Genomic DNA, 23,230 nt, shown 5'->3' on the forward strand with positions numbered 1-23,230 from the left:
ACTATTAATATTATATTAGAAATAATGATTGCTACCTTTTTCTTGATACCTTAGTAATGGCACATTCTCAGGTAACAAATATTGATCATTTGTGACAATCCTTTTATATCTTTGTCTGAGTTCATATCAAATAAGTATATATCTATATAGTGTTTATACTATAATTAGGAAGACTTCCACCTTATTAAATAATTTATATTGCCTGCAAAAGCATTACACTGAGCTTATTTATTTATTTTTTTGTAACTGTGTCCTTTGACTTACTGATCTTTTTTTTTTTTTTTTTTAATTTCCTACATGACAGTTAATCACTCCCCCTTCCTGACCATACTTGGCTTCATTCCAGCTTTCCACATAATATGGCAATTTATGTGTTGCTATTCTACAAGTATGATTTTGGTTTATATGAAATAAATCTTAAATAGGATCCTTAACTTTGAAAATATTGGGTTGAAATATTACAAAAATGTTGTGACTTTATAAAGATAATTGAAAAATTAAAACACATTATTGAAAGACATTAATGAATTCCTATGAAGAAATACTATTGCAGTGAATGGATAAATCTTACATCAGTATGTCAGTAATCTCCATATTCTAACCAATAAACTCAATGGAAAAGTTACATTAAGGTTACTTGGCAAATTATGAACCTTATTTGAAAAATGAATGTGGAAATATAAATATCTTGGAACCAAAAAAATGCCACTTAAAAGAGAAAAGAGAGGAGAGTTCTCTATGTATTCATAATTATCAAGCTACAGTAAATAATTCTGAGTAATATGGTAAAAGTATCAGTTCAGGCATTCAGTTCTGTCCAACTCTTTGCAACCCCATGGAATGCAGCACTCCAGGCTTCCTTGTCCATCATCAACTCATGGAGCTTGCTCAAACTCATGTCCATCGTGTCAGTGATGCCATCCAACCATCTCATTGTCTGTCATGTCATCTCCTCCTCTTGCCTTCAATCTTTCCCTGCATCAAGGTCTTTACCAATGAGTCAGTTCTTCACATCAGGTGGCCAAAGTATTGGAGTTTTAGCATCAGTCCTTCCAAAGAATATTCAGGGTTGATTTCCTTTAGGATGGACTGGTTGGATCTCCTTGCAGTCCAAGGGACTCTCAAGAGTCTTCTTCAACACCACAATTCAAAATCATCAATTCTTTGGCGCTCAACTTTCTTTATAGTCCAACTCTCACATCCATACATGACTACTGGAAAAACCATAGCCTTGACTAGATGGACCTTTGTTGGCAAAGTAATGTCTCTGCTTTTTAATATGCTGTCTAGGTTGGTCATAACTTTTCTCCCAAGGAGCAAGCACCTTTTAACTTCATGACTGCAGTCACCGTCTGAAGTGACTTTGGAGTCCGAGAAAATAAAGTCTGTCACTATTTTCATTGTTTCCACATCTATTTGCCAAGAAGTGATGGGACTGGATGGCATGATCTTAGTTTTTTGAATATTGAGTTTTAAGTCAGCTTTTTCACTCTCCTTTTTCACTTTCATCAAGAGGTTCTTTGATTCCTCTTTGTTTTCTGCCATAAGGGTGGTGTCATCTGCATATCTGAGACTATTGATATTTCTCTTGGCAATCTTGATTCCAGCTTATGCTTCATCCAGCCCAGAATTTCACATTTTTTACTCTGCATACAAGTTAAATACGCAAATTGACAATATATAACCTTGATGTGCTCCTTTCCCATTTTGGAACCAGTACATGGTTCCATGCCCTGTTCTAACTGCTGCTTCTTGATCTGCATACAGGTTTTGCAGGAGGCAGGAAAGGTGGTCTGGTATTCCCATCTCTTGAGAAATTTTTCACAGTTGTTGTGATCCTCACAGTCAAAGGATTTAGCATAGTCAATGAAGCAGAAGTAGATGTTTTTCTGGAATTACCTTGTTTTTTCTATGATCCAACAGATGTTGGCTATTTGATCTCTGATTCCTCTGCCTTTTCTAAATCCAGCTTGAACATCTGGAAGTTCACAGTTCACATGCTGTTGAAACCTACCTTGGAGAATTTTGAGCATTACTTTACTATCATGTGAAATGAATGCAATTGTGCGATAGTTTGAACATTCTTTGGCATTGCCTTTCTTTGGGATTGGAATGAAAACTAACCTTTTCCAGTCCTGTGGCCCCTGCTGAGTTTTCCAAATTTGCTGGCATATTGAGTGCAGCACTTCCACAATATCATCTTTTAGGATTTGAAACAACTCAACTGGAATTCCATCACCTCCACTAGCTTTGTTTGTAATGATGCTTCCTACAGCCCACTTGACTTTCTACTCCATGATGTCTGGCTCTAGGTGAGTGATTACCCCATCGTGGTTATTTAGATCATTAAGGTCTTTTTTGTATAGTTCTGTGTATTCTGCCACCTCTTCTTAATATCTTCTGCTTCTGTTAGGTCCATACTGTTTCTGTCCTTTATTGTGCCCATCTTGTAAAAGTATAGTTAAAGACCATTGGAAGAAATTATAGAGTCTAAAAATAAACTATGCACACATATAGACAAGCTTCACATATGACAGAGAAAGCATTGCTTCTTAGTAGAGAAAAGGTAGATTGATCAGTAAATGGTACAGGGATAAGTGCCTGTATATATGAACAAAATTAAGATTCCTGTCTCAAATAAGGCACAAAGATCAATCCAAATTGAATTCAATCTTAAATAATAAAACCTTTAAATCTTTCTATGAATATTTAGGGTACTGTCATTATGTTTTTCGAAGAAGAGGATGCAAAATTGCAAATCTTAATGATACATTTTCATAAAAATTAAATTTTTCCATCATATGACTCCATAAAACTTGGGAAATATATATTTTAAAGGCATCTCATGTAGAAAAAATTCTGTAAAATATTCCCTCATATTATATCCAGAGTCTATCCAATTCATATCCTTGATGTTCTTCCACTTTTACCACTTGATTCATGTCATCATCAGTCATCTCTAAACAAGTCTCTACATGTTTATTTCTGCCTCTCTGTAGTCCATTCTCAAACAGATCTAGAGTAGTTTCCTGAAATGTAAGTTGGATGATGTCAATCCTCCACTTACAATCATGCAATACCTTCCACATTGTTCAGAGTGAAATCTGAGTAATTTTAGAAAACATACTGATCTGCAAGCCCCCAATGTGTCCATAATTTCATATCTCCTACTTATCATTTATTTCTCAGGCACACTGGCCTCTTTATTTTTCACACAAAACAAGAATGCTCTGGTTTAGACCTTTGAGCTTACTTTACCTGTTATGCTATTCCCCAAATAACCACATAGCTTATCCTTCAACTTCTTAGAGTCCCTGTTCAAACAGTAATTGACCAATGAAGCCATTTATTTGATAACTCTCTTTATCCCAATCGCTCTTGTTTTATGTTTCACCTTTCACAATCTGACAAAACATATATCCACAAAAACTTATTATTATGGTTTATTATAGTCTGCCTGGAATTTAGAGGAGTGTTTGAATAATATGCATAGGAATCTTCAAACTTGGATAGTGGTTACTTCTGGGATGAAGAGGAAGGAGTGGAATTTTGGAGTTTAGATAAGAAGCTTTAATAATATATATGATCTTTTTTCTTAACTGAGGATAGTATTTGAGTATTTAGTATTTTATCATTCTTCTTGTTTACTTGGGATATCCTATTGAAAGAAAAATACAGTTTTGGAGTACAGATGTAAATGCTTCATTTATTAAATATGTTTTACTTAGAAGAATAAAATGATGAAAACAATAACAAAGTTTGTCCTAAGAGATTTTGCCTTGTGCATTAAACAGGACTGCATTTTTGAAAATGTATCCTAATACTTTAGCGCTTTCTATGGATTTTAATTTTGATTATACAATTAGTTAAACTTACTATTTCCTTATGTGTTGACTTCAAATGTCTAAATATCTTTCATACCTACTTAAGCAAAGAACTCAACAGAAGCTAACTAATAAATAATTATTATGATTTTGTTTGTTTGTTTGTTTTAAGTATAGTAGGATTAACAAAATCAAACAGTGATGTTGAATGAATTTTCAAAAGCAATCTCTTTAAATACTTTGGTTTGATTAAAAGGCCATATGACATAGCTTTGTTTCAACTATTTTATTTAAAAAAATAGATAAGTACAAAAAACAAAATATAGTATGGAATTGAATATATATTCAAGATGGATATAGAGAAATGCATCTATATATGTCTATTCATACATGCATATCTAAATATCTAAAAAAATGATCAAAGAAATTAATCTTATAGAAAAGGAGTATAACTCAGAAGGAATTACTACTTGGGTAGCTTTAGATATATGATCAACTTTTAACAAGAGTTTGGGTGGGTAGATGGTTACATAAATTTAAACACAATAGTTATTGGATTTTTATTTCATAGACTAAAACACTGAGGAGAAAATTATATTAATATTAACATCTGTTTAAAGGTCAAAAATCTTATGTAAGTTGTAGCTCCTGCCTAGAAGTCCATTAGTCTTTCAAATAAATCACACACAAAAATTTTTTTTTCAAATAAATCACAAAAATTTTTAGTTCATTTCCAAATATTTTTTTAAGTTTTATTGATAATTACTATTATGAGATGCTAGTTAGAGGAGTTACATTAAAAAATCAATGTGAAATGGATGTTTATATAAATAACTATTTAATAATGCACCTTTTATTAACCTAGAGCAGATAGTGGATGGGACTTTTTATACAAGACATTTGTACAGAGTAAGATTATGAGCTATAAATCTCAGGAATTAAAATGGACATCTTTTGGAAATGTAAGGAGTCATCTTTTAAGCTTCACAGTTGTATATAGATACAGTTTTAGCTAGGTAGAAATAAGATCTTTTATAAGTTCTATACTCTTCATTTTTAGTAGTTCATCTAATTGCTACCCCACATTCATAGTTTATATTGAATAAAAAGTTTTAGGATGGTTGTAGAAACAACATGTTACTGCTTTTCTTTTGATTTATAGAAATGGATGTAGGCAAAATTGTAAGCTACTCAACATTTGTTTTCTTCTTTTAGTATTCTTTCTTATCTGAAAAAATGGTCCCTTATATGGTTATTAAGTTGCATATTTTATGCTCAGTTCCCTGACTCCTTCCTTCCTTATTTTCCTCCTTTCATTCTGAGAACAACATACCACTGAATTGCTTTTATTTTATTCTTTTCCTCTGCTTTTTTCATCCCTAAAAATATTTTTTTTTTTTAAAAAAGCTTCCAGGTTGGAAAAGATTTGTCCACTTCTTAGTATCACACTGGGTTACATGCTGCTGCTAATGTACTAAGATAGGATATTCTTTTTTATTCTAACTTAGTTATAAGACATCTTTTCCAGGTTAGGAGAAGGTTATTGCATTTGACCTACAAATTATGTCTCAGAGGAGACTACTTGTCTATTTTAAACATTCCCCACTAATATGACCCACGCCTATATGGAAAATTTATTTTTTATTATAACTGAAATCTATAGGAATAAAACTTGATTTCTCATGCAAAACAAAATATACTACTTTTCCATATCTTTATGTTAGCATCATATTATGTTCTTTTGTAATGTGTTCTCTTATATTCTTTATGATGTCCTTGAATAATTCTAGTTATAAGATTTTTTTCTCACTAAGAGAGAATCTACTCCCTAGGCTGTAATTGCTAGATATAGTAACTCATATTTTCTATTTTAAATCACTCTCATAAACCAATTTTAACCTTCAACAGACTTTTTATAGTATTACACTTTCTGTTTGTAAAACTATTAGATTTGTCACATGCTTTCTATTTTCTTTATTAATAATCAGTCTCAATAAAATGTTATCAGATCCTCTTTTTTTGATCTGCCACAATATATGAGCGACATTCAGCATACTGTGACTAGTTGACCCAAATAAATCTATATTACCTTTTGAAGAAGAAAATAACTGCAAAATCTACCAGCTGACTTTTCTGTTCTGTTCCAAATTTTACCCTTTTCCACCACTTGTGTGACCCTTTTAAACAAAATTCTCTACCAAAACGTGCTGGAGACTTATAATTTTCCATCAAAATCTTTTGCCAATATTAAAACAATTGACTATATATTTATTTATGCTATTATTTAGCAAGGAATCAAATTAAGGTTTATTGTGATTTTTAAAGATATAATCTTATTCATTTCAGTATTTTTTATTTAAAGTATATATTATCATGATCCAAGTATTCCTAGCAACATCTTAACTCCCTCCTTGTGTAACAAAATTCAGAATCCAATTATATTATAGTGATTCAATGATAGAAGAATGGATTTTCAGTCCCAGATCTACATACTGAGAAATTTAAATTATGTAAGCTCTTTGCTTTCAGTGTTCTAATTTGTAAAATTAGAATAAATCTCATATAGTGTTGATGTTAGAAAGTAGAAGTACAGATATAATTTACCGAAAAAGAATTAGGCAATCAAATTAAAAATATTATTTAACACAATTAATTAAATGTGATAATCATCTTACTTCCGAGATCTTACCTTAATTTTGATATTACACTGTGACTACATTTAAATGAGGTCTCTACTTTATAGGCACATAATCTATTGAAAAGTTAACATTACCAAACCAATATATGGAACTCTCTCCCTACATTTCGATGGTCTTTAAGAAGCCTTTACTGCTGGTTTCAGAATTCACAATTTCTTGGTTTTGGTTCCTGTATTTGTGTCTGTTAGTTAAGGATATTTTAAAAAGGAAATAATAATTTCTAAAATATTTTAGATTTATGACTTTTCAGAAAGACACATATGATGATTATTTTAGACAAACTATCTATTAAATAAATTAGATATAAAATAAAATAGAATCATACAGGGTCCAAAGGAAAGAACATTTGAGGAGTCTGGCAACAGAGATTCTATGTCAAGCCTTGCTAAAATTAGCTGTGTACAACATTTAGAGGGAGGATAAAGTTTCACTCATCTATAGTATATTTCAGAAAATATATATAAAGTCAACAAAGAACAAAATATGTTTCAAATTGAAATTTTTTTCAAATTGAGTAATGGAAGTGGTGATTAAATATATTTAACATAAAATTAAGGTGTATGTGGAGAATAACATCCAAATTTTTAAGAATACTAAATGACCAATATTTGTTTTGTTAATATTTTTAATATGAGAATATGAAAAAGTGTTGAAACATGGGTATTTCTCTCACTAGTTTCAGTAATTTATCAAAATCACATTGTAAGAAACTTCCAGAGCCATGTTTGGAACCCAAGAAATTTGGCCAAGTTCATACTCTTAACCTATAGACTCTACCATCTCCAATGCATTAGATTATTTGTTTTTAAAACAGGAATAGAGTTATAATGGGTTTCCCAGGCAGCTCAGTAGTAAAGAACACACCTTCCAATGCAAGAGTCTCAAGGTTGATCCCTGGGTTGGGAAGATTCCCTGGAGGAGATGACAATCCACTCCAGTATTCTTGCCTGGAAAATTCCATGGATAGAGGAGTCTGGTAGGCTATACTTCATGATGTCACAAAAGAGTTGGACATGACTTAGTGACCAAAATGACAAGTCATGATATTGTCATTAGGATTAAAAGGAGCTATTTTATTTAAGCATAAAGTCAAGAACAGAATAGCTAGTTAATAAGTGGTAGTTTTGATTCTTATCATATGTGCTATGTTTTACTCTACACTTCTAGTTAGATAATATATTCAGAAAGTGAAGGTGCAAAGTGAAAGTGTTAGTCACTCAGTCATGTCTGACTGCAGCCGCATGGACTATAATCATATACATTCAGAATATATATATATACTCTCAGAATATATTCAGAAAAATCAGTATTAAACCCAAAGTACATGGCCACTAGTTGACTACAAGTGCTCCCGTTCAGTACCTACTCCACAATGGGAATTATGGCAATTACTTAACCTGTAAGATGTGCTTCCACATGAAAACTGAATTAGACTGATAGCCAGTGATGGGTTAGATCTCAGATGAGAAAGGGAAAAATTATACCTTATAAGAAACTGAGAAAAGTAGTAAACAGGTAACTGTTATTCAAATTTAACATGGAACTATGGTACTTAACTATGAACAGAGATGAAAACCCATTTGCTTATGTTCTCTCATAGTATGCAGATAGGTCATAAGACAGGAAATCTGGATATATTCTTCAGACTGAATTTGCTTTGTTCATATATTTTTTAATATATTAGCCATTCTGCTGTGGGTTTTTTTTTTTCCATTCCAAATAAGTAAAGATATCTAGAACCTTTCTATACATTTCATTTATAATTTTCTTTTGTAGATGACCGCTTTGAATTTTTGCACGTGGAAAATTGTCTTCATTTTTTATTTGTAGGGTTTTATTATGCTTTCTGGGAATGAATCTCTTGTGAGATATTTCTTACAAAATGTCAAAAATATATTTCATTCTATGGCTTTTTCCTTCCAATCTTAATGGTATCTTAATCTTAATGCCTTGTGAGGAAGGGATGAACAAATGTTTTTTTGTAAGTAAATATTTTAGGACTTGCAGGCCATAGAGTGTGTGTGTGTGTGTCTCTCTCTGTTATAGTGATAATGTGGCCATAGATGCTGAATAAACAATTGGTGTGACTGTTCCAGAAAAATGATTAATAGAGAACAAATTTGAATTTCATATAATTTCTAAATAGTTTTCCTAAAAGTTCTTAGATGTTAGGACTTATAAAACATCAGCATGAATTCACTGGGAAAAAGCATTCATCAAACTAGGAACTTAAGAATTGTGCACCTTTACTGTATATAAACTATACCTTGAAAGGAAGTAAAAAGTGACTAAAAAGTTTAATTTAAAAAAAAGACTCCAGTATAACAACTGGATTTGACTCATTTGAAGTAGTTTAGAGACCTTTATTTTGAAGCTTTTTATATCTTTTTATTTTTAGGCCATCCTCTGTAAATTTCATATCAAATCCACATGTCTCTCTTCATTGCCTCTTTTTATCCCAAAGGCATTATCAAACCCATAGATGAAAACCTGGAAAAATGCAGAACCAATTGTTCTGCATTTGACTGAGGAAGGACACTAATATATATATCTTATCTTCAAAACTAAGTATCAAACTTTCAATTAAAACCAGAACTCTGTAGCAAGTGTCCATTTTGCTCAGCTGCAAAGCTTTCGGGAGGGTCCTGTGGTCCACATTCACTGGATCTTCTTATTAATCTCTGAGTTTAGCTTTTCTACAGACTTGATTCATTAACTTGCTCCACACACTTTTTATCTTAATTTGTTGAATTTCTATTCTGTTGATAAAAGAACACTCTTTTCTTCTCTTCACTATTGATTTTTCCTTTTTGTGCTGCTAGAATTTTATTTCAGCAGCATTATAGACAGGATGGAAGACACATCCATGTAACTACACAGAAATCTTGAATAAAAACCAACACATTTCCAGTTAAATGAGGTTTATCCTTACATGATAATGTAATATCAGGCTTGATAAAAGTAGTTATAATTGTTTATTCATCCAAGTGAAGACAGTATGGTTCAAGTTCCAAAAGCAAATCTGAATATTTTATTGTTTTGTTGGTGTTGGGGAAGTTGTTACCAGAGGGAAGAACAAAGATGGAAAGTTTGCATGAAATCTATTTTACTAATTATAATGGAAAACCATTGAAAATTATATTTTAGTGTTATTTATATATTATACATGTCTCTTTGGGAGCTAAGGTTATCATGATATCTTTAAAACATTTAATTATGAATTCTCCCAACTATGGAATGTTGGGCCCTTTTTTGATATTTGAGTTCTGCTATTGATATGAGGAAATAGTAGGTATGTTTTTACAAATATTGCTAAAACAAACTCTTGGCAGAACCCCCTCAGAGTGCCCTGATGCCCTTTATTCTTCAATTTATATAATTATCAGCACATTTATGAATGTGAAAATAAACCTTCCCATGGGATATTCAATCAAGGTCCTAACAGGAAGTCATTTCTATTTTCTTCAGTGTAATTCCTGGGAGTATATGGCAATTAAAATATCCTGAAGTTCTAGTTCTAATTATACTTGGCATTTAAAATAGCTCACTTTGATAGAAATATTTGTATTTCACCGAGTCTTCTTATACCCTGGCTTGACAGATGTCAATCATTAGTTAACTACCTTTACTTATCATATGCAATTGATGATTCTGGTTTCTTATACTTATTTCTCAAACTTCCACTTTTCAAAATCTTAATCTGGATTGAGAATAAAAATCAATCCCAGAACCTGATTTGACCTTCTCTAGTTTTAAATCTTGATAGAGGAAATGTAAAGTACATGTAATTTAAATGAATACCAAAACAGAAGGGATTAATTAGAAGATTGTTTCAGTTCAGTTTAGTTGCTCAATCGTGTCTGACTCTTTGTGACCCCATGGACTGCAGCATGCCAGGCCTCCCTGTCCATCACCAACTCCTGGAGTTTATTCAAACTCATGTCCACTGAGTCAGTGGTGCCATCCAACCATCTCATCCCTTGCCATCCTCTTGTCCTCCTGCCTTCAATTTTTCCTGGCATCAGGGTCTTTTCAAATGAGTCAGTTCTTCACATCAGGTGTCCAAAGTATTGGAGTTTCAGCTTCAACATCAGTCCTTGCAATGAATATTCAGGACTAATTTCCTTTAGGATTGACTGGTTGGGTTTCCTTGCAGTACAAGGAACTCTCCAACACCATAATTCAAAAGCATCAATTCTTCGGCACTCAGCCTTCTTTATAGTCCAGCTCTCAGTCGTGTATTTATATAATCAAAGAGAAAGAGGAGTATGCTTTAGCATACTTTGATACATTGTAAGGCAGCAGTTTGTGGGATTCCTTTTCCCACAATATGAAGGATATTATAGCTGAATTGTTGTTGATGTTCTTGCTGTTCGTTGTTCAGAGGTTATTGACATTTCTCCTGGCAATCTTGATTCCAGCTTGGGCTTCATCTAGCTTGGCATTTTGCATGACGTACTCTGCATAAAAGTTAAATAAGCAGGGTGACAATATATAGCCTTAATGTACTCCTTTTCTAACTTGGAACCAGTCTGTTGTTCCATGTCCTGTTCTAACTGTTGCTTCTTTACCTGCACACAGGTTTCTCAGGAGGCAGGTAAGGTGTTCTGATATTCCCAATTCTTTCAGAATTTTCCACAGTATGTTGTGATCCACACAGTCAAAGTCTTTAGTGTAGCCAATGAAGCAGAAGTAGTTGTTTTTCTGGAATTCTTTTGTGTTTTCTATAATCCAACAGATGTTGACAATGTGATTTCTGGTCCCTCTGCCTTTCCTAAATCCAGCTTATACATCTGAAAGTTCTCGCTTCACATACTGTTGAAGCCTAGCTTGAAGGATTTTGAGCATTACCTTGCTAGTGTGTGAAATGAGTACAGCTGTGCGGTGGTTTGAACATTCTTTGAGATTTCCCAAAAAGATTGCTAAATCATTGCTATGTAGTTTATATACTAAGGTTATAATTATGCTTACATGACACAAAGCATTTTCATTTCTCTTGTAAGTAAGATGTGATGTGGTTTAATAGTTCATATGGTCATCCTTAAAAATTTAGCAACAAATACAGTGCTCAATTAAACACATTTACTTATAGAAGGTAATTTTTCTGGCACTGATACAGACATCTTATTTCTGAACTTACCCTGTCTGTAAAAAGTGAAATGCAGTGCCTGAGGATACATTTTGTTTACAGAAAACTCATGCTGTGAGGTTTTTGGAGGTTCAGCATAGCAAGCATATATGTGTGGTGATTATTTTAATCTTTCTTGATGCTTTGACTCACTCAAAAACTGTAAGGAGCAGGTTTTCCGTATTATTCTTGTGAAACTGCAGAGTGGTGAGGTAACTTGCCTTAAAGTGTCTTTTTAATGCAGAAACAGGAACTGCTTTCACACAGAGAAGAATCAGTTTTCCAAGTTAAGTGGTTGTTGAAAGAAAAGATACATTTTATAAGTAAGTATTCCAGTGAGGGAATAACTATACTTGTGCTGACAGCACAAAGACAGACATAAATAAGGAGACAATATTGATCGTGCATTAGAATGATCTGAATTTTTATCAGACTGGTTTGAATCTGAACTCTGAAGCTTACTATGTCACTTGATCGTGTTGCTGGGTCCGGTTTATCCTGTGTTACTTTATCTCTAAGATAAATTTAGCCATGAATGCTCAATAAATGTTAAGTAATTGTATTATGTACAATTGACAGGAACAGAGTAAAGTCCTGCTTAAAAGAATTACATTGAATAGCTTAATACTGTCAACACCCCACAGTGAGTTTTTTTTCCTTCTTAGAACTTGTGCACTGCAGCATAGCAGAAAGGATACTCTATGGAATTATTTTGTTCAAATCTTTTCAAGCTGCTTCTGTGGAGACACAAACTTCTATGAATTAACTCTGGCAGTAGGAAACTCTCAGGAGATAATGTAGCCTCTGTATCCCCCACTGCAATTCTTCTGAAGTCTGTGGACCCTGCAAATGACTGGCTTTCCCTCTTTTCCATAGGTTAGACCCTTATTGTTAAAGTAAATTTCAATTCCAATGTCAGATGATTTTAATTCTTGATGACATGGAAAATTAAATGATCTTCAGGTATCTAACCATTTTATTGCATATTCAAGGTATTTCTTCCTGTAAAGTGATGGAATAGTTACTTTGATACTTAGAAAGAGTAAAAACATTTATTTAATGCTGGGTGAAAAATTTAGCAAACATCTTTTTAATATTTTTCCTATGACAAATAATATCCATAGAGAAAATTAATTCTTCTACTAAAAGTTTACAAAGTTGTTTTTCTCCTTTCAAGTGTTTTGTTTTGTTTTGTTTTGTTTTAAAGCAAATCTGTAAAACACAAGTGCTGTGGAACAATAAATCCACGTCAAATGGTAAATAATAAAAGCATTCAGAATAAATAACTTGAATTTGGCAAGTATAGGCTGCTGATTCTTTCCCTTGTCAATTAATCACTATGAAGAATTAAAGTGACAATTACATTTGCTGTATCTACCACCAATTTATGAAATTTTCATTGATATTAGAAAGCATAGTATCTGAGAAAAGAAGCATCCCCACATTACACACATACACACACTCACATATATACACAATCAGTTTACCCACAAGGGCTCTATCCTTGATTTTTTGATCCAACAGGATCAAATCATGAACATAACCCTTCCAGCTTGTATGACCTTGAAGGAAAAAATGCTTACAAATACTGTATCCATATGTACTTGAAAATATGGCTAAAACTTCAGAGTTTAAAATAGATTAGGAATAATGCATATATAAGAAATATCATTAGAGCTGTCCAATCTGGAGATAAAAATAAAATAACCTATAAGGAGCCCTGCCTTACAGCCCTCTTCTATGTAACTATAATACATAGCTTCAGTGCCTTTATTAATGTGTCATCAACTGATCGCTAGGCATTCTTGCGTGACCTGTGTATTTTAAAAGTTTATTCAAGTTGTCGTGTCTCATGTTACCTCTGGAAATCAGCTTCAGCCAAGCAGTTTTCAGGTAGACTCTTACTGATTCAATTTGCTGCTAGAGATCAGCAAAAGTACTCGGCTTTCCTGTCATTTTGGAGCTTCATTATCTCTGCTGGGTGTTGGAATTAGGGAATAACTAGAGAAACTGACTGTCTCCCTGACCTTGAACCTGAAATATCATAGATCAAAGCAGCAATGGCTTAGGCCTGAACCTCAAATTTCTTTCTAGATCACAATGGGGACAAGTCATTTTCAAATCTCATAGCCAGAATACAGCAGAGCTGGACTAGAATTCCACTTTTAATCTCCAATTAAGTGAGTTCATAGTAGATTAAGGTTATTTTATCTTCCATAAGAGTCTATACTTTCCTCCCTCCTCACTAACAGCCAAGTCCATAGCTGCTTAGTGATTGGTAGGATTTGAAAAGAGAGTCATATGCAAAAAGAGATATGACTGTACACAAACACCATCTTTCCCTGTTAATGTACTTAGTTTAGCACTTAAATAAGTGTAAACCAGATTTCTATAAACAATTTTTCTAGTTGAGCAATTAGTTTGATTATTAAACTTTAGAATTCTTATAATTCACACTCACGGTGAAAAGTGCATCCTTGATTTTGTAGATGTGTCTTTATTTGCTAATTGCTTACATTCTTAAAAATTTGCCTTTATAGATGGGTCAAAATAGATATGAGCTTTCTTCACTTGCTGTTTGCTTCGTGTAGAAGATAGCATGAAGAGTAGGGACTATAAATATGCTTTTCATTGCTGTATTCTGATCTGTTTTCTTGCTGTTATAGTTTTTTTTTTTTTTTTTTAGACTTTGTTTTTAGAATTAGGGTGTTTTAGAATAGTCCTAGGTTCACAGTAATACTGAGTAGAAGTTACCAAGATTTCTCAAGTGACTCCCCCTCCACACACACAAATGCATGGCAACCCCTATTGTCAACATCCCCCAGCATCACTGGCACAACTGGTGAACATACATTGATGTATCATTATCCTCCAAAATCCATAGCTTACATTACTATTTACACTTGGTGTTTAACATCCTATGGATTTGAAGAAATTCATAATGACATGTGTCCACTATTATAACATACAGTAGAGTTTCACTCCCTTAAATAAACTCTTTGCTCTACCTATTCATCACTCCTTTCTCTCATCCTCTGGAAACAACTAATCTCTTTATGGTCTTCAAATTTTCAAGTTTTTCAGAATGTCATATAGTTGAAATTATATAGCATGTAGCCTTTGCAGACTGACTTCTTTCCCTTTAGTATTATGCATTTAAAATTTCTCTTTTCATGGGCAATAGTTCGTTTCTTTTTAGCACTGAATAATATTCCATTGGCAAATTATTTAATAATTTCCCTGATGAAATCATGGTTGTTTCTGAATGTTTGCAGTTATGAATGAAGCTGCTGTAAGCATCTTTGTGCAGGCTTTTGGGTGGATGTGTTTTCAGTTTCTTTGGGTAAATACCAAGGAGCATGATTGCTGCATCATATAGAGTAAGTTTAGTTTTGTTCAAAACCACCTACCCACCTATCTTGCAAAATAGCAGTACCATTTTGCATACCCACCAACAGTAAGCTGGGTCTTTCAGTTTAATAAATTTTCTCTCCTTAATGATAAATCATGTGTAAATAGACATTCCTTTTAAAGAGGCAAAAAATTCTGTTAAGAAAAGCATAAACATGTTTTTCAAATTGGTTGCACACACAATACTTGTCAGTTACCATATTTTGTCATAATTATGTTTTTTAGGAGAGGAAAAGAATTATTTTAATCCATTAGGTCACACTATCTTGAGTGCCATACTTTCTGAGAATTCCCTAGTGCTGCAAACCCTGCAATATCTACCTGCCCCTTAAGATTTGTTATAATTTCTACTCTGAAATTTGTGCAGCATATTACTATTATGTTTCTTGAACAATGATTACATATGCATATAGTTTTTATTTGTATTTTACAATGTGAGTTCAAGCTGGATAGAAATCTGACTACCTTTCATTTATCTTAATTCATTCCATTTGTATTGATCTAATAGGATATTTTTTCAGGCCTAACTTTCATTTAAAAATTAACACGTTAGTCTCAGAAATCTGTTCACAGTATAATTACTTATAAGAGCTTGTAACATGAAAAATGTTCCACTGTAATTTAGTATCAAAACTGAACTAGACCATGGCATGTAAGTAAGTATTATGAAAACATGTTGTTTGAGAAAGTGGTATTTTTATCTGAAAAATATATATGTATAAATATACATAAATGAAGATATACAAAAATTATATTTTGGGATCTCACATACACTGAAGATTACTTCCAAATCACTTGGTAATATGAGTAAATTTAGGAGGTCAAAGTATAGTCAATGAAAAATTTTAATCTGAGTCAATACTAATGGACACAAGACGAAAGAGACGACTTTGAATTAACTCCCCACTCTCCTACTTAAACTTCATTTTGTACCTGATTAATGATACTAGATAGTATCACCTATGTTCAAAATACCAGACAGTCTTTGTAATTTGGAATGTTTTTTATACAGTCTCTGGAATTACCTGTAGGGTGCATTTGCAGGTAGATCTAAAATCTTCTATTTCATTATCTACTATACTTCAGTTGAAATTAGAAAAGTATGTAATAATAATGTAGTTTTAGGAGCCTGTTAAAGACTAGACCTGTACTCAAAGTCACACTGAAGCAGTGTGCTTTCTGTTATAATAGCTAAACCAATATATTAAGTACAAAGATGGAAGAAGAAGTACTCGGAGTCCATGGATTTATGAATAGTGTGGAGATATATGTTTACAGAAGCCTTTGACCGCATCTTAGAAGTTCAGTAGTCCTAGAAACATTTGAAAATTCCTCCTTTCTCACTTTGAAGCAGACTTCATCTATTCACTAGGAATGTAAAGTTTGTATATCATAGTATTTCTTTTAAAAGTCTAAACTATTAACATGTAGGCATCCTTTTAAAGAGCACTTAAATGCTACTTCACTTGTATGTATACTACATATAATTCTTTCATAGAACATAAGGTTCAGAATGGTAGGGACATTTATCTATGCTGTTCATTGCTGTATTGCTGGGGCTAAAAATGATTTTAAGACAAATAATAACTTTCCAACAAATGTTGAATGATTGAATGTAAATTTAATTCCTGCCAGATGAGTTGATAATCATATAAAGCCTTTGTATTAGTCAGTTTAGGCTGCTATAACAAAATACCACAGAGGGGTGGCTTATAAATATTGGAAGTTCATTTCTCACAATTCTGGGGTCTGGAAGTCAGAGAGCATGATGACGGTGTGATTGAACAAGGGTCCTTCTCCAGATTGCAGAATTCTTAAATCTATACATGATAGAAGGAACTAGAGAGCTCCATGGGGTCTTTTTTTATAAGAGCTATAATCTCATTCATGAGCATTCCACCCTCAGGAGCTAATCACTTCCCCAAGACCCTACCTTCTACTACCATCACCTGGGATTAGGATTTCAACAAAGGAATCTGAGGGTACAAAAACATTCAGACGATAGCACTGATCGAATTAATAAGATTTTAAGTCTTCTGATGTTTAGAATTATAAGCATAAGGGTGTTAAAATATATACTGATGTGTTTAACAACCTAAAATTCTTTTTTCCAAAAAGGTTTAATTTATCCATTAATGATGTACTTGCTACCTGATGGTCATAATTTATAATGTATGGATCCATCTCCTGTAGCTTCAGGGTAACTAGGGCTTTACATTTTAATTATGGGCTTCACTAGCCGAGTTAAATCTGTTGTGTGTGTACTTATTGTTATTATTGACTAAATCTTTCAGTAGGTATCGAGTTTTACCTGAGGAAAGAAACTTTAGATAGTTATACATAACAATGTTTATTCCCTAAGTAAATAGAGTTGACATTTCTTTGACCAGTAGTGAAAATTTGAAGTTTCACATTACTCTGGATCTAATGAATTTTTTTTTTTTATCCTTAAAGACATGGACATAGTTCAGCAATGGTGAAATATTTCTTAAATTTTTAGATTTTTATGTTTATCTCTTAAGTGATCTTTTATTTTTATTTATTTTCAATTGGTGAATAATTGCTTCCCAGTGTTGTGTTGGTTTCTGCTATACGACAATGCAAAACAGTCACAGTTATGTGTGTGTGTGTGTGTGTGTGTGTGTGTACCCCTCCCTCTTGAACTTCCTTCCTCTCTCCCATCCCACCTCTGTAGGTTGTCACAGTGCCAGGCAGCTTCCCAATCTTTTATATTCCATTTATTGGTCTATGTTATCAATCCACCTACCTGATACACAAAGCCATTCTTTATGATGGCCCTATATTCCATGTGCCTTATTTCCTTAATATTCTATTATGCCATTCATTTTTTATCCCAACCTCCTTTGTAAGATTTCTGTTTACCTTTCCTTCCACAATTCCTAATAGCTAACCACACTCTCCTCTACTCACTATCACACATGTGCAATGTCTATTAGAGTATCACTTTAAACGGCTACTAAATTGTCCAGAGTTAAAAAATTCTGAATTGTCAAACTATTGGCAGTGGAGAGAAGAAACATGAAAATCAATATTTGTTTACATAAATATCCACAAGATGCATTGCTATGTTAACTTATGACTGCAACTCAGATCTCACACAGAAATACATAAATTCAGTGAGGGAAGTGGATGCAATTTAATGGCTACTTGATGGGGCATGAGACATGCAGAATGAGAGAACTTAGTCCAGATGACTTTATAATGCTCATGTCTGCTTTAGTTTTCCATGCTGCTCTGATTGTATATTCCTCTCTTATGATAATTTTCTTCATCTCTGCCATGTTGTATAAATGTCTGTCTTCCCTAGTCTTGAATGTCATAGGTTATGAAAAGTTCTTTGTATTCCTCAAGCAGCCTACCGTTCTCGTTATGATTCCATAGCTCTCTATGCATATCTTTGTTTTATTATCCTTGAATTACCAATTTGCAGTACTTTCAACCCACATGAGTGTGAGATTATTTAGGAAAGGCTGCAAGGTTTGCCTGACATAGTCAGTTCAGTTCAGTTCAGTTCAGTTGCTAAGTCATGTCCGAGTCTTTGTGGCCCAATGAATCACAGCATGCTAGGCCTCCTTGTCCATCACCAACTACCGGAGTCCACCCAAACCCATGTCCATTGAGTCGGTGATGCTATCCAACCATCTCATCCTCTGTCATCCCCTTCTTCTCCTGTGGTCAATCTTTCCCAGTATCAGGATCTTTTCCAACGAGTCACCTCTTCGCATCAGGTGGCCAAAGTATTGGAGTTTCAGCTTCAACATCAGTCCTTCCAATGAACACCCAGGACTAATCTTTAGGTTGGACAGGTTGGATCTCCTTGCAGTCCAAGGGACTCTCAAGAGTCTTCTCCAACACCACATTTCAAAACATCAATTCTTCGGCGCTCAGCTTTCTTCACAGTCCGACTCTCACATCCATACATGACCACTGGAAAAACCACAGCCTTGACTAGAAGGACCTTTGTTGACAAAGTGGTGTCTCTGCTTTTTAATATGCCGTCTACGTTGGTCATAACTTTACTTCCAAGGAGTAAGCGTCTTTTAATGATATGGCTGCAATCACCATCTGCAGTGATTTTGGAGCCCAGAAAATAAACTCAAACACTGTTTACACTGCCTCCCATCTATTTCCCATGAAGTGATGCGACCAGATGCCATGATCTTGGTTTTCCGAATGTTGAGCTTTAAGCCAACTTTTTCATTCTCCTCTTTCACTTTCATCAAGAGGCTCTTTAGTTCTTCTTCACTTTCAGCCATAAGGGTTGTGTCATCTGCGTATCTGAGGTTATTGATATTTCTCCCAGATATCTTGATTTCAGCTTGTGTTTCGTCCAGCCCAGCGTTTCTCATGATGTACTCTGCATATAAGTTAAATAAGTAGGGTGACAATATACAGCCTTGACGTACTCCTTTTCCTATTTGGAACCAGTCTGTTTTTCCATGTCCAGTTCTAACTGTTGTTTCCTGACCTACATGCAGATTCTCAAGAGGCAGATCAGGTGGCCTGGTATTACCATCTCTTGAAGAATATTCCACAGTTTATTGTGATCCACACAGTCAAAGGCTTTGACATAGTCAATAAACCAGAAATAGATGTTTTCCTGGAATTCTCTTCCTTTCTCAATGATCCAGCGGATGTTGGCAATTTGATCTCTGGTTCCTCTGCCTTTTCTAAAATCAACTTGAACATCTGGAAATTCATGACTCATGTATTGGTAAAGCCTGGCTTGGAGAATTTTGAGCATTACTGTACTAGCGTGTGAGATGAGTGCAATTTTGGAGTAGTTTGAGCATTCTTTGGTACTGGAGTGAAAACATACCTTTTCCAGTTCTGTGGCCACTGCTGAGTTTTCCAAACTTGCTGGCATATTTAGTGCAGCACGTTCACAGCATCATCTTTCAGGATTTGAAATAACTCAACTGGAATTCCATAACCTCCACTAGCTTTGTTTGTAGTGATGCTTCCTAAGGCCCACTTGACTTCACATTCCAGGATGTCTGGCTGTAGGTGAGTGATCACACCTTCATGATTATCTGGGTTGTGAAGATCTTTTTTGTATAGTTCTTATGTGTATTCTTGCCACCTTTTCTTAATATCTTCTTCTTCTGTTAGGTCCCTATCATTTCTGTCCTTTATTGAGTCCATCTTTGCATAAAATGTTTCCTTGGTATCTCTAATTTTCTTGAAGAGATCTCTAGTCTTTCCCATTCTATTGTTTTCCTCTATTTCTTTGATCATTGAGGAAGGCTTTCTTATCTCTCCTTGCTATTCTTTGGAACTCTGCATTCAAATGAGAATATCTTTCCTTTTCTCCTTTGCTTTTGGCTGCCCTTCTTTTCACAGCTATTTGTAAGGCCTCCTTAGGCAGCCATTTTGCTTTCTGCATTTCTTTTTCTTGGGGATGGTCTTGATTCCTGTCTCCTATACAATGTCATGAACCTCCATCCATAGTTCATCAGGCACTCTGTCAGATTTAGTCTATTAAATCTATTTCTCACTTAACATAGTAGATTCATTAATAACTTGTAGAATTTGTATACTATCTCTGCCTAAGCCACCAGAACTGATTGACTCAGTGGAGAACCAGGGAATATCTGTTTCTTCCTAGTTAATTTACCAAGAAATGTTAAAAACTAAGGACAAGTAGACTGAAAGGGGGCCATGCAATTGAGAATAAATTCCATATTAATGACATATTAATGAATTTCACGGGCATCTAAAGATACTCCTTGACTGATACTGTGCCAAAAAGTCAGATGATATTTTGGGGAAAAAAATTATTAACTATGCCTTATGAGAAAGTGTAGCAAAATCACAGTAACTAAGAGATAGTAACAGACATAGTAGTTGTTGTTGTAGTATTTATTAAACACATGCATGCTAAGTCACTTCAGTTGTGTCCAGCTCTGTGCAACCCCATTTTTGGCAACCCATCAGGCTCCTCTGTCCCTGGGATTATCCAGGCAAGAATACTGGAGTGGGTTGCCATTTCCTTCTCTAATGCATGCATGCGTGCTAAGTCGCTTCAGTCATGTCTGACTCTGTGTGACCCTATGGACAGCAGCCTACCAGGCTCCTCTGTCCACAGGATTCTCTAGGCAAGAATACTGATGTGGGTTGCCATTTCCTTCTCCAATTACTTAAATAAAGGTTATATTATGTATAAATAGTGATATTTGTTCTTTTAGTTTGTAAATACAATACCTATTTGATTCTCCCATTCTAGGTATTATGATCATCAGTCTACATACATAACATCATTTACTTTTATTCTAGCAGCATCGGGTACAATTGTATAGCTGAGTAAACTGAGATGTAGAGATTTTAAGTTAATTATATAAGGTCAACTAGGAAGATGGGAGTAAGCCAAGATTCCAATTTGTGTCTCTAAGATTAAATCCTGGGTGTTTTACTACCTAAAATCACCAGGCCAAAGATGCTGAATCTTTTTTCTCAACTTATTTAATATTATTTCCCTTTTTTCAACTCTACCTTCTTCATGATGGGTTTTATTAGAGTCATTTAGAAAATATAAGTATGTGTCCTGTTCAGTGCTTGGTGTTCTATGCAGAAAAAGTGTGAGGTATAACCAAAGTAACCACTGAACACTGGAAAATGCCTGTGGAAAAACCTGCAGGACAAGGAGTGATGATGCATACATAGACAGTAATTGCCCTAGAAAAAGCAAACACAGGCTTGAAAACACATTGGGGAAATGAGACTGGGAGTGGCAGAAGAGGTCACTGTTGCTGTTGCCTCGCCTGCTGTTTGGGAGGAGTTAATTATTGAGCAGCAGGTGTTTTCTGTACTCAGTAGACAGTCTCCCAAAAGCAAAACTGGCAGAGCTGCCTCTGAACAAGAGCCACCGATCCTGCCATTGTTTGGCACAATGAACCAAGCTTTCTGCTCTGGGAAATGCTGCATTGTATTATCTGGGATTTCCTCCAGCCTGGATCCCATCAGACAGAATTGCCTCATCGTGTTATTTCTGACTGACTGGGGTAATACTGCAGGTTTTGCTTTTGAAAATCAACCTGCAGCAAATCAACTTTGATTATGGATTGAATTTACAAAGTTGTTTATTTCTCATCTTATTCCCTGGTCTCAAGAACTGCAGAGTGAAATCCAGTAAGATAAAGCTACATCGCCTACCTTCCAGATCCCAAAATGTCTGAAGATATTAGAAAGCAAACAAACAAACACACTAATAAAGGTTAACTCTTGTTTCATTGTAAAAGTGAATTTTTTCCAATACCCCTCCTTCTCAATCCTAGGCAAGCCAATATAATATTAAGATAAGTTGTATATTATGTTTCTAAAAGTAAATCATAGCTTTATATTAACTGTTTTATATAATATTTAATTTTATAAGCACTTGTGGGGAAAAATGGCTTTGATGAAAATGTCCATTAAAGAGTGAAAAAAAAAAAAAAAAAAACACCAGCTATATTAATGACAATACTTATAACACCATGGTAGTTCACACTTATTTAATATTCAGTATATACTAAGTTGTTTTAAGCTCTTTAGCACACTTTGTAAATCAATCTTCACAGATTAAATGGTAGGAAATATCCTTTCTGTTTTTGTTTTGACCCTAGAGTCAGAAATTTGTGTTAATGAGAGCCTTCAGTTCTTGGTGCACTATCATGATTGACCTATGTCCACAAATCTCTTCTTTTCACTAGGCATGGATTTTTTAAAATAGTTTGTTCCTTTATTCCTAGTCTCCATGCTCATTCTCTTCCTCACAAGTCAATTAACACTTTACCATGTTAATATTGTTCCTGGATTAGGATTTTTTTTTAATTTTTTTTTTTTTAATTTTTCAGTGAGTTTTGTCATGCATTGATATGAATCAGCCATAGAGTTACACGTATTCCCCATCCCGATCCCCCCTCCTACCTCCCTCTCCACCCGATTCCTCTGGGCCTTCCCAGCACACCAGGCCTGAGCACTTGATTCATGCATCCCACCTTGGCTGGTGATCTGTTTCACCATAGATAATATACATGCTGTTCTTTCGAAACATCCCACCCTCACCTTCTCCCACAGAGTTCAAAAGTCTGTTCTGTACTTCTGTGTCTCTTTTTCTGTTTTGCATATAGGGTTATCGTTACCATCTTTCTAAAATCCGTATATATGTG

Source organism: Muntiacus reevesi, chromosome 2, assembly GCF_963930625.1.
Source record: "Muntiacus reevesi chromosome 2, mMunRee1.1, whole genome shotgun sequence".
In the NCBI taxonomy this organism is placed as follows: domain Eukaryota; kingdom Metazoa; phylum Chordata; class Mammalia; order Artiodactyla; family Cervidae; genus Muntiacus; species Muntiacus reevesi.